General features: G+C 42.7%; 1 protein-coding gene across 4 annotated transcripts in view; it reads left to right on the forward strand.

The window, feature by feature from the left end:
* The first annotated feature begins 2,102 nt into the window (after positions 1 to 2,102).
* The window catches only part of ELMO1 (engulfment and cell motility 1), a 438,626-nt gene continuing 427,181 nt past the window's right edge, over positions 2,103 to 13,547 (forward strand). The window contains exons 1-2 of one of the 4 annotated variants that reach the window (XM_038391750.2): positions 2,103 to 2,326; positions 9,433 to 9,758. The gene's annotated coding sequence lies outside the window, so the exon portion shown is untranslated. Of the gene's footprint in view, positions 2,327 to 9,432; positions 9,759 to 10,008; positions 10,028 to 10,134; positions 10,385 to 12,049; positions 12,228 to 13,547 lie in introns of those variants that run through there. The other 3 variants (XM_043508739.1, XM_043508737.1, XM_043508738.1) reach the window with 3 other exon arrangements.

Raw genomic sequence — 13,547 nt, forward strand, 5'->3', positions numbered from 1 at the left:
CATATGAATTAATTCCACTAACCATTAACTTCAATCAACTAATTATTAGAGCATCAAGATAACTTCTGGCAGGTAGTTTATCCTCCTCATGGTATGTTGCCACCAGCAATTACTGCTTATCAACTAAAATTATGAAGAGAGCAAAATGGATGGCAGAAAGAAATGTATGCTTCAGCAGCAAGGAAATCATGAATCTGTCAAAAGAGCTGTAAGACTTCTATGGGACTACTAGTGGAGAAAAGTACTGCTCACTTTAAGTGAGGGTGGCAGAACTGGGCCTTGGTAGGTGATTACTGTTACTGATTAGCCGCATATAGTTATGCAAAAAACTCCCTATTATTACTGTTACTCCATCCTCCTTCTCCATGCCTCTTTGTTTGTTTCACAAATCTGTTAGACTGGAAGCCCTCCGAGACAATGTTTGTAATTTACCATATATTTGTCCAGGGCCTACCACAAGCAGGCCCATACTGAGCTGGGGACTCTAAGCTCTACTACAATATAAATAAGAAATACTACTACTAAAGACAGAAGCAGTGTTAAATATTATGATGATCCCCAGTAATATTTGATTACATAGTGCTTCAAATCTCAACTACATCCATCATACGGTATACAGATTTGATAAAAATGTCAAGCATTTGTCAAATACTAAACTACATGCAACACGAGTGACTGAAAAATTGGAGCACTTTTAAGAAGATTTTCGATCTGGGAAATGCATATCAGTCTTATCAAAACAACTAACCAGAAAGTAAAAACTAATTACAAACTGGGCTAATGAGTAGAAATATCTGTCAAAATAAAATTTGTTTCTTCACAAGGTAGGATTATTATTAGTTTGTGTTACAGTAGCAGCTAGAGACCCTGTACAAACACATACTGATAGACAATCCCTGTTTCAGACAGCTTTCAATCTAAATGGCCATAACTAACAAAAGGTGGAAGGGACCAGAGGCACAGGAAAGTGAAGTGACTGGCACAAGATAGCACAACAAGTTAGTGACAAAGGCAGGATTAGAACTCCGGTCTCCTGACTCTCAGAATTTATATCCTATTTACTAGACAACATTCCCTCAAAACAACACACTATAAGCTTCCAATTATCCTTCCACCAGATATGACAAAAGGAAAAATGAAGGTAAAAATACACCGATGCTCAAATGTGGTTAAGAACAAGAGGTGAGCTTTATCTTGAAGTTTTACTACATGGCAAATGGATGAAATGCCATGCCTTGATGGAGACAAAGCAAATTAAGCAAATAACTTCATTCACTTTGAGAGGGTGATTTGAAGAGTTTTTGTCTCTCCTCAGTCCTCTTCTCTTGTAGCTCTTTTCCAAGCCCCCAAATTCATAGCTGTTGAAGGATTACATTTCTTTTGTCCTCCATAGTACACATTTCAAAATATTAGCTGATAAACAGTAATCACTGATGGCAACATGGCATGAAGAAGATAAGCTAAGCTACTTGCCAGCTGTTCTATATATGCAATGAAGAACTGTTAACAGATATTAAAGATGATAAAATCCCTACATTGTTTTGTATCTGTTGGACACCTGCTGTGTTAGATATATCGTATAGGTATAATCATTGTTGCTCTCATCGGTAGGTGCAATGGAAAGTTGCCAGCCTGATAACCATCTGTAATCTAAAATAATCAATAATCAGCTGCCTCCCTCCAGCCCAACTGCTCACTTGGGTTCTGAATCAATGACAGTGGAGTCAATAGATGACGCTCTTTGACTTCAGTGGGCACTGGATTGAGCCCTTGGAATGGAATGGAAAGGAAAACAAACCAACCCCAACACATTATGTATGAACTATCCCTCATTTTCCGTCTGTGGTATAGATGCTGCTACTGGGATAAATGCTACACTCAATTATACCTGTGCAGCCCCATGTTGTTTGGCCAAATCGAAACGTGAAGATAGTGAAGGCTGGGTCAGTAATGTGTCTTTAAATCAGCATTAGAGAGGCTAAGGGGTCTAAACTGGTCTGATTCATAGATTTTTAAGACCAAAACGATCATCTAGTCTGACTTCCTGCATATCACAGGCCATGGGACTTTCCAGAATTACTTCTTCAAATCCAATAGCTTTTGCTGAATTAGAGCCTGTGTTTTAGAAAAACATCCAGTCTTGATGGGGGTGGATTTCCAGTGCTGGAGAATCCACCAGAATCTTTGGTAAGTTGTTACAGTGGTTAATTGACCTCACTTAACCTCTCCTTATTTGTAGTCTGCTTCAACCTCCAGCCATTGGATCTTGTTAAACCTTTGTCTGCTAGATTGAAGAGCCCTCTGCTATTAAATTTCTGTTTTCCATGTAAGTATTTATAGATGTGATCAAGTCACTTCTTGACCTCCTCTTTGGTAAGCAAAATACACTGGGCTCCTTGAGTCTTTCACTTGCCTGGAAGACATGGAAGCAGTTACAAGAGAAGACTACTTAACTTATAACTTCCTGATAGCTGCATTGTCACTTAATGAATACGTAACAGTAAAAGCAGTTCATAGAGTTGTCTTTCTACTTGATAGGAGTAATGTATGTTTATGATGCAGGCACTGTAAGAGTTATGATTTAACTATTTGTTTCCTTGCTTTTATGTGCTTGGGTTTGGTAAATGATGTGATGGGTATGAATACAGTTGTCACCTAGCAATGATGATGTTGTTTTTAAGCAATTATCTTTTGCTTTTGGAATTTTACTGTATTCTATGCCTAGATAGTATGGGAACGGCACTATAAAAATAACTGAGGTAAATGGAGACTGGGCTTTTCTTTGTTTAGTTTAAAAAAAATCTATTATGTGTTTAAAAAGTGGCTGCTCTGCACATCCCATAACTTGTTCCCTAATACTTATTATGCATAAGCATATCTCTGTCAACACTGTGGCAGAGTTAAAATGGGAGAACATATAATTTTGAAATTGATTTACTCAGAATAGGCTTCAGAGTATATTGATTGATTTAAAAAGCCCTTAATTTAACATGCATTTGTATAACTGAACCAACAACATTCATTTGGGACGTTTCAGCATGTATGGAGATTTGTAAGCAAACAACGACGTAGGAACTGAGGTTCAAGTTCCATAAGCAGCTTCTTTTTGGAATACTGCCATCACGGTCAAGAAATTTAGGCCCTAAAATTAAATCTTAAAATCTGTTAAACTGTGTGCAAAAATATTTTTCTTAGACAAACCAACAAGCATGGTCAAAGCACTAAAAGATAATCATTTATTTGTGATTTTTAAAAAAGAGTAATAATATGATACCATTTTACATAGCAGCTTGCACCCTAACGTATTAAAAATTGTGGTTGTGATCCTGCAAATCCTTACTTTATGCAGACAATGAAATTTCTCATGTGAATAAGGACTATTCATGGGAGTAAGAATTTACAGGACAGTATCTATATACATACAGCACCATTGAAATTCATCCATCTCTGGAACTGAAAGGCAGCAAGCTGGATGTTGGACCACAGTGATTACACGGTAAAATTGTATTTGACCGCCCTACCTTTATACAAATTGTCATGAGATCTTTAAAATTGATACAGATATTCAAGGACTAGGGCAGGAGCGGGCAAACTACTGTCCAGGGGCCACATCTGGCCCTTCAGACGTTTTAATCTGGCCCTTGAGCTCCTGCTGAGGAGCAGGATCCAGGGCTTGCCCCGCCCCACGCGGCTCCAGGAAGCAGCAGCATGTCCCCTCTCCGGCTCCTAAGCATGGGGCAGCCAAGGGGCTATGCACACTTCCCCCACCTCAACCACCGCCCCTGCAGCTCCCATTGGCTGGGAACCACGGCCAATGGGAGCTGCAAGGGGAAGTGCCTGCGGACAGGGCAGCATGCATAGCTGCCTGGATGCACGGGAGCTGGAGCGGGGACATGCTGTTGCTTCTGGGAGCTGCTTGAGGTAATCACCGCCTGGAGTTTGCACCCGACTCCCTCCCCAAGCCCTTATCCCCCTCCTGCCCTCTGAGCCCCTCAGTCCCAGCCCAGAGCACCCTCCTGTACCCCCAACCCCTCATCCTCAGAGCCCTCACCTCTTTCCGCACCTCAACCCCCAATTTTGTGATCATTCATGGCTCGCCATACAATTTCCATACCCAGATGTGGCCCTCAGGCCAAAAATTTTGCCCACCCCTGACTTAGGGCACTGATTTTCAAAAATAACTATTGATTTTGGATTCTTCAGTATTCGGGTGACCAACTTGAGATGGTTTTCAGAAACTGCTGAGAACCTGCCCTCTGTCCCTCTATGGTGTCTCAAGCTGGGCACCAAATATCATAAGTCTCTTGAAAATCTTTGCCTTTATTTTTAGGGTTGTAGCAGAAATACCCACATGAAATAAAATGCACAGTGCTCAAAATCCTGTGCTCCCTTGCTCCCTCTTCTGGTTCTTCAGAAATATTTAGCAAACATATAAAATCTAGTTCTTAGGGGTTGATTCAAAGCCTACTGAAGTCAACGGGAGTCACTTTAGAGTACAAAAGCCACTATCATCACTAGTGCTGATGTGCACTTTTGGTGGCAGACACAGCAAAGAGACCAGCGATTAAATAAGCATTGGAAGGGAAGCACTCCCGCCCCTCAAGAGCATTCCTTCCAAGTCAGAGTTGAGGTATACTTGCTGACTTTTAGGAAAACTATATTATATAAATAACAGTATAAATGGTGATGAGTACATTGCATTTTATTAAAAATTTTTTTTTTAATAGTCTAAAAGTGAGTAGTGAAATTAAGTGTGTGTGTGTGCGCGCGCGCGGAGGAACTGGGCCGGAATTGATACTTGTAAAACAGGTAAACAAACATGTTTGTTTAAAAAATATTTTGTAAATTTACACCACCCTGTATATTTACTTAAAACTAGAAAGCCCTCCTTCCTACAAAAAATAAAACAAAACAACATAACATAACATAACATAAAATAAACACAATTAAACACCCTCCCTCCCACAAATGCCGGTATAACAAAACATCTTTCAACTGCAACAGTGCGTTCCTGTTCAGCTAGTGTGACTGTTCTCTCTTCTTGGATAAACTTGAGAGCAGCAGTAAGAGGCTCTTGGGGTGGTTTTGTAAGTCCCTTTTCTCTTCTCTACATCCCTTCCACCATCTCTTTTCTTTCTGGTTATGTCATTACATGACTTAAATATGAATTGAACATGTACATTTGAGGCTTTATATTTGCATTTTTTCACATCTGGTTTATATCTTTATAGTTTTAAAATGTCATCCTAATTTAATAAAAAAATAAAACCATAAAACTAAAGTTAGTCTAAAATTTGTACTAAACAGCTATCATCACCCTCAGGTTACAAACATCAGGCCAGAACACCCCCCCCCCCCCCCGAGTAACAAACCATGGGAGAAGCCAAGAGGAAAGAAGTCTCAGTGAGGATTCTGAAGTATCATGGCTTTACTGGTGTCAAGTATCAGGGAGTAGCTGTGTTAGCCTGTAGCCACAAAAACAACAAGGAGTCCGGTGGCACCTTAAAGACTAACAGATTTATTTGGGTTTTTAGCTTTCATGCTAAAAGAAGTGTATTTTTTACCCACGAAAGCTTATGCTCAAGTAAATCTTTAAGGTGCCACCGGACTCCTTGTTGTTTTTATGGCTTTACTGGGACTCTCTTTGGCTGTGGGGTATTCCTACAATGCAGGCAGGGGGAAAGACAATATAGCCACAGGCTTTCCTGCCCCTCCTAATGCTGTGCTCTCCATTCCCTGCTCCCAGCTTGCTCAGCATGATCATCTCAATCCCCACAGATCCCAGTTTTGCAAAACACTTTCTTTCTGTGGGGTCTTGACTTGGGGAAAGGATGGACAATGCTGTGGAAGCAGATGAGTCATTCCCTTCCACATGGAAAGGGTGGGGATCACATGTGGATGGGAACTTCCATGCGCTGATCTTGGAGGCATAATCTGGCCAGTGATATCACTGTCAATCACAGTAAAGTTTATGGCCCTAGACCTGCAATTTAGCATTTTAAGGTGGTCAGTAATTTTTACTCAGTACCATGAACTAATTCACACTGAATTATTTAGTCAGCTCGAGCACACCATTATCACTAGGGCCCTACCAAATTCATGGCCATGAAAAATGCCAAACGGACTGTGAAATCTGGTCTCCCCACTTGAAATCAGGTCTTTTGTGTGCTTTTACCATATACTATACTGATTTGACAGCGAGACCAGCATTTCTCAAATTGGGGGTTTTGACCCAAAAGGGTGTTGCGGGAGGATGTTGCAGGGTTATTTTAGGTGGTCACGGTATTGCCACCCTTACTTCCACTAACCCAGGAACCTGTCCTTGCAACAAAGCCCGTTGCTAACTGTGTCCACATATCTATTCAGGGGACACCATCATAGGGCCTAATCACATCATCCACACTATCAGAGGCTCATTCACCTGCACATCTACCAATATGATATATGCCATCATGTGCCAGCAATGCCCCTCTGCCATGTACATTGGTCAAACTGGACAGTCTCTACGTAAAAGAATAAATGGACACAAATCAGACATCAAGAATTATAACATTCAAAAGCCAGTCGGAGAACACTTCAATCTCTCTGGTCACTCGATTACAGACCTAAGAGTGGCTATTCTTCAACAAAAAAACTTCAAAAACAGAGTCCAATGAGAGACTGCTAAATTGGAATTAATTTGCAAACTGGATACAATTAACTTAGTCTTGAATAGAGGTTGGGAGTGGATGGGTCATTACACAAAGTAAAACTATTTCCCCATGTTTATTCCCTCCCCTCCCCGCACTGTTCCTCAGAAGTTCTTGTCAACTGCTGGAAATGGCCCACCTTGATTATCACTACAAAAGGTTTTCTTCCTCCACCGCTAGTAATAGCTCATCTTAAGTGATCACTCTCCTTACAGTGTGTATGATAACACCCATTGTTTCATGGTCTCTGTGTATATAAATCTCCCCACTCTATTTTCCACTGAATGCATCCGATGAAGTGAGCTGTAGCTCACGAAAGCTTATGCTCAAATAAATTTGTTAGTCTCTAAGGTGCCACAAGCACTCCTTTTCTCCTTACTTCTCTGCTCCCTTGAGAGCCAGGCATCTGGAGAGCGGTGGCTTTTGGCCAGGCACTCAGCTCTGAAGGCAGTGCCCCACCAGCAACAGTGCAGAAGTAAGTGTGGCAATACCATACCAGGCCACCCTTACTTCTGCGCTACTGTCTTCGGAGCTGGGTGGCCAGAGAGTGGCGGTGGCTGACTGAGGGCCCAGCTCTGCAGACAGCAGCGCAGAAGTAAGGGTAGCAGTACAGCAACCCTCCCTACAATAACCTTGCGACCCCCCCCCCCCACAATTCCTTTTTGGGTCAGGACCCCTACAATTACAACAAACAACACTGTGACACTTCAGCTGAAATCATGAAATTTACAAATTTAAAAATCCTATGACTGTGAAATTGACCAAAATGAACTGCGAGTTTGGTAGGGCCCTAATTATCACCCAGAACTTCACAGTAACAATGAGCGTAAAACTTCCTACTCCAAAGGACAGGCTGCCATCTTCTCTACCTGATGTAGAGGGCCTAATATGGTGTAATTCTTTCAAGGACAATGGTGCAAATAAACATTAGCTGATGTATTGCAATAGCACTCTGATTGTAGGGTCGAAGCTTGCAAGCACTTAAGCATGTGAGTGGTTTTATACAAGTGAAATAAATGGTACTATTAATTTAAGCAAAGTATTCTCATACGTAAGTCTTGTAGTATTGGCACCAGCATTTGCTGCAAACTTTAGTGTTTTTCCTAGATAATTATTGACAAATACTAAATTTTATTATACAAATCATTAACAAATATTATACTAATTCTAACAGGAATAAACGTGAAGTTCTTAGGTGGCCTCTGGATTCAGAAGCAAGATCTGAGCTCCTCCTGATATCTGAGGATGAGTTTTGTGAATATGTATTGAAATAACTTTTGAAAATCTTAGGTTATAACTATTAGTGATTTTGGGTGCCTCAGTTTTTGGGAGGTCTAAAGACACTTAAGAGGATGTGACTGTCAGACAGTGGGAGCTCAGCACTTCCTGAAAATCAGGCTGGGTTAAGGTCCCTTAAATTGGGCACTCAAAATTACTAACTGCTTGATAAAATCAATCATAATGTGTATGAGTGCTACTGCCCTCTCCTGGTTGGAATCTGAACTACAGTTCTGTGTGTCATGTTTGCTGAAAGTTGAAGATGATTTCTCCTTTTAGCTCATATTGTAGGAGATTGTGATAAGTAGCAGGATGATCTGAATCCTGCTTATCCTTTTTGGAGTGGAAATTATGTTCCACATAGAGACAGCTGAGAGGTTGCTAGGTGGTCATGGCTCAAGTTTTATGCTCACTGTTACTATGAAGTTCTGAGCAGGGCCATCTCTAGGGGTGTGCGAGGCCTGAGACATAGGCGCCAAGTTTCTATCTGCAGCCCAGGCCGTGGCCCCACTCCACCCCTTCCCCCAAGGCCCTGCCCCTGCCCCTCCCAGTTCCGCCCCACCCTGAGCATGCTGTGCCCTTGCTACTTCCCCCTCCCCCCAATGCCTCCAGACACTGTGAGGGAGGGGGAGGTGCTCATGGGCGAGTAGGAGGCACTGGGGGGAAGAGGGAGGTTTGTAGGGGGGCTCCTCCTCGCCTCCCCTTACCTCCCTGTCTGCCTCCTCATGAAGTGCTGGGCTCCCCGAAGCATGGGGCCCCCGGGGCAGTCGTCCCGCTTTGCCCTACTCTAGAGAAGGCTCTGGTTCTGAGTGATAATTAGGGCCCTACCAAATTCACAGTCCATTTTGGTCAATTTCACGGTCATAAGATTTTGAAATTTTGTAAATTTCATCATTTCAGCTATTTAAATCTGAAGTGTTAGAGTATTGTAATTGTAGGGGTCCTGGCTCAAAAAGGAATTGTGGGGGGGGGGGGGGGTCGCAAGGTTATTGTAGGTTTCAGAGTAGCAGCTGTGTCAGTCTGTATCTGCAAAAAGAAAAGGAGGACTTGTGGCACCTTAGAGACTAACAAATTTATTTCGTGAGCTACAGCTCACTTCATCGGATGCATGTTAGTCTCTAAGGTGTCACAGGTACCCCTTTTCTTTTTAAGGTTATTGTAGGGAGGGTTGCAGCATTGCTACCTTTACTTCTGCGCTGCTGCCTGCAGAGCATGGATCTGTTGCAAAATCATTCATCACAGACAGAGACAACGAAAAGCCTCTTAAAAGTTATGTTAGAGGAAAAGTACTGAGTTTCTCTCTTTTATTCTGCATGTTTTTAGGGATTTTTTTTTTTTTTAAATACACAAAATGGAAATGGTAGGAAGAGACATATAAGCATAGCGTGGAAAAAAAATGTAGACTGTACACCCCAAAGGATTAAATGAATAAAGTAAAACAAATTGTTCGTCCCCTATTCCGCAGGTGGTTGTAAATACTCCCCATTCCTTCAGCGATACTGTGCAGATTATCTTGGGGCGTCTTGCGGGTGCAAATGGGGTGTGTGGCCAGCAGGAGGAAGGAAGAGGAAGTGAGAGCTGCAGCAGCAGCAGCAGAATGTGTGTTTCAGTCTGATGATGGGCTAGAGTCAGAAACACCAGCACAGCAGCGGTAAAAAGCCCAACTTCAATGGTGGGAGAGGCGCGGGCCGGGGAAAGGAAACGGCGCAGCTGCCGCGAGGCAGCAAACTTCAGCCCGGCTCCACTCTGCACTTGGCTGCTGGGGGCGAAGGTGGCGCCGGGGTTTTTAAGGTACTTTCGTTTCCGTTTGGGCAGGTCCGCGGGGGGGGGATGCATGGTGGGCTGAGAAGGCTCTCGGGGAGAGGGGTGCAGGGGCGCTGCGGTAGGGGGGTGCCCCTGGCAGTGCAACGGGGGGGGGGAGGGGGGAAGAGGGGAGCACGTTGCTGTGGACGCTGGAGGGGCCGGGGCTAAGGTGGAGATGGCAGGGGTGGGGGCGGCGCCGTGGGAGGGGGGGGGGGTGGCGGGCGGCTGCAGGAGGAGAGCCCGCACCTGGCTGAGGGGTGAGGCTGCGGGGGAGACGTGCCCGCCTGGGGGGGGGCCCGGCTGTGCTGGGGTGGGGGGCGGCTGACACCGCGCCGAGGAAGAGGAAACGCAGCCGCCCGCCCTCGTGCTTGTCAGCGCGCCCGTGTGGCGGCCGGGGGCGGGGGCGCAGCCTCCCTGCCCTTTGCGGCGCGCTCCTCTGCCTCCCGGGCGCTGGGGGTGGGAGCCGCGCTTCGCTCCTTTCCCGCAGCCGCTAGCCCGGCCCCCTTTCCCCAAACTGCCCCCCCCGCTCCCGTGACACTACCTGCCCCCCGCCTCTCATCCCTGCCCCGTCCTCCCCCCCCACCCCCGGCACTCTCCAGAAACGGGAGGGCTTGGTGCGTGTGCGCTGTTTTTGTCATGGGGGGGGGGGGGAAGTTTGTTGATTGATGTGTCCCCAGCCACCCGCAGATCCCTCTCTGCTGGTCCTGTTGTTGCTGGGCTGTGGCAACTTGGTCTTACAGACGGTTGACCTCATAAAGTGGGCTGGGAACATCTGTGTTAGCAATTGCGTGTACTCTGCAAAGGCGCTCAGGCAAACACAAGGCTGTCTGCAGAGCGCTCACTTGTGCATGCCCCTCTAAGGCATAGAGGGGATCATTCGGATCGTCTGATACGTTGGTGCAGGAGGATGGTTGAACTCAGATTCTTTTCTTGCTCTCCTTTTCTGCCCCCCACCCCATCGTATAGTTGAAGCTTGAAGATTAAGTACACAAACTTGTACTGGTTTAGTAAAGCTGACAGAAGAATGGAGGCTCTTTTTTTTTTTTCCTCTTTTTCTTCTGTTTAAGAAGGGCTTATTTTGGTTTAGTTTATATCCGTTCCGTACAAAATAAAATAAAATAAGCTTGGTTTAAACCGAACCAAGAGTTGCTGGTGCCAAATGAGTTTAAAAAGAAACCTTGAGTTTAGGCAGTGCAACTCTGCGTGTAGTCCAGCCCTTAGTTCATTGTTGTTAATTAGTCACCTTCTTCTGAGTTCATGCCTCTTCCCTTTGCCAAGAACTTTTACTCAGTGTTCAAGAGCTCTCAGTAGGGGTTGCCTTTTTCTAAGATCTGTACACATAGCAATAAATATGATCTGACTGAGGATGCATTTTCATATACAATTATTGTACTGGAATGTGGCTGGGAATTATGCATAGCCATGGCATACAACCCCTTAAACCAAGTGGGTATGAAATCCAAGAAGTGGAGTGTTCAGTTTTTTGGCTTCAAGTCCGTACAAAGTTTATTTTTGAATATATTTCCCTTACAGAACTAACACAACTGTCTTGCTCTCCCTTGAGAATGTAAAACAAATTTCAAAGTTCCTGAAAAATAACTGGGTACATTTCAGAAGAACCATATTTTATTATTACTTTTATAAGCCTGTCTTTTAACTTGTCAACAGTGAAATGTGGGACAAACACCCTGAAGAGAGAGCCAAAGATGATGATAGTGCCAGAAGTGTATAATGTGTTAACTTCTTTAGTGTAGACAATATTGTCTATAATCTGAGCTTCATGATATAGCATTTTGATGTAAATACATATACTCGAAATATGTTCATAAATATCTAGTTTTTCTTTAGACTTTGAGCCTAGGTTGTCGGAGTGTCCCTTATTAAGATCCTTATCGGGAAAAACTGAGAAAGAACTAGAACTAAATTCTTTATTATTCACAACTGGGATGTGGGGTAGGCAATTGGATTATCTATCTCATCAATGGGTACCAAACCATGCTCTTTCTAGATGTTAGCAATCATTCAGTGTTCATGCAAATTGGCTTCTTTGCAGTTACATACCTACTAGATAGCTAAACCCATATTGAATATTTCTCAATGCAGAAAAATACCTGCTTTTTTCATAAGACTCATTTCACTCTGTCTTGAGTTCAGAAGATCAGAAGTGTTCTGTTTTTCAAGCCACCCAGTTCCATGATGGAAAATCTGTTTAATTCTAGTGGTATACCTAACAGCTGTAATCTGACTGTATAATAGTAATTAGGTAGAGAGGAGAAAGAGAACTAGTGGTAATTTACTGGTAAACCTCCCTGTGGTATAGCATTAAGGAAGCATGTGTGACAACACACATTTTAGGGAGTGATTAAATCATCTTGCAGCAACTTTTAAAATTAACTTGCGTTAGTTGGGTAATATTAAAGGTTGGCATCATGTTGCTGCATTAACTGTATTAAACAGGTACAGTTGGCAGATACTGCAGTTAGCGTAACCCTTTTATCATTTCATCTGATGTAGTAAACTAGAGATGTACCTAATTATCAGTTTCTCCAGGCAGTGAGGCTGTGCATTTAAATGGGTTAATAATTTTTTGTAATCCTATTGAGAATCACAGTGCAGCATCATACAATTTGTGTCTTCTCTGTAGGTTGCAGTTTAGGTAAGAGTGTAGCTGTCTGAGTTTCCTTTATGAGCAGCAGAAAAGAAATTGAGGATTTCTACCCTTTTGATCTTGAATTTTCCAGAAGTTGTTGAATTATGCTAGGAAAAATATGATAGAATTAAAACTGAATGGATTTTGATGGCTGACTAGGTGGACTATTTTACTGATTTATGCTAGAACAATTGTATTTTTATCAATGAAAGTACCTACGATTTAACAATATATTTTATAGATTATATATGTAGAATATTTTTAGAAATGCAGAAGATTAATGCAAAATAATACTTTAACAATGATCTACTCCATTCCATCTCTTAGCATTTAAGTGGATTGAATTGTGTTCATTGTACTGACAGAGGTGATTTGATTTTTTTTTCCTTATTGTTAACTTGTCACATGCTCTCTACCAGTGTATAACCGAAAAAGTAAGTACTACCAGATGTTTAACTGTTACTGAAATACTGCTGCATGTATAACACTTCCTTATACCAATGCCCTTCTGTGGCAAATTGCAGATCTACAGTGCTGATGCTCCACCCTTCCTTCCGCTCTTTGTTTACTCTCCTAATAGAAATCTCTTTGATTATAAGGTTTGAGTTCACATATTTTCTTTGCCATGAAGTTCAGTCTTTTGAGAGGTGTTTGGGTGTGATCTATGTTTTCCATGCTGACACAGACAATGCCTGGACATTTTAAATATTGTTTCTTTCGTTATATTTAGTAGATGTATTTAGTGCATGTGAAAGTGAGAGACTGATATCCTTGGGTATAACTGACTAGTGCATGCTTTTCCACACAGCTCTTCGAGTCCACCTCCATATTGACATGCAGTATGTACCTCCTGTTACTCCAGAATTGGGTCTCACCTCTGTTGAATAGATTGTCAATCATAGCACTAAAGTCTTTTGTGGTTCTGTGACTTTGATAAGGATCTATTTGAGATAATCATGAGGCCACCAAACACAATTTCCTTCCCAAGTTGTGAACCTTTTATTACTTGAATTCAGGTCTCCAGAAGTAAGTGATGCATTGTGCTGTCGATAAATAGGAGAGGGTTTAGAGAAGAGCCACAAATATGATTAAAGGATTGGAAAATATGGTTTATAGACTCAATCTAT

Source organism: Dermochelys coriacea, chromosome 2 (assembly GCF_009764565.3).
Source record: "Dermochelys coriacea isolate rDerCor1 chromosome 2, rDerCor1.pri.v4, whole genome shotgun sequence".
NCBI classification, from domain to species: domain Eukaryota; kingdom Metazoa; phylum Chordata; order Testudines; family Dermochelyidae; genus Dermochelys; species Dermochelys coriacea.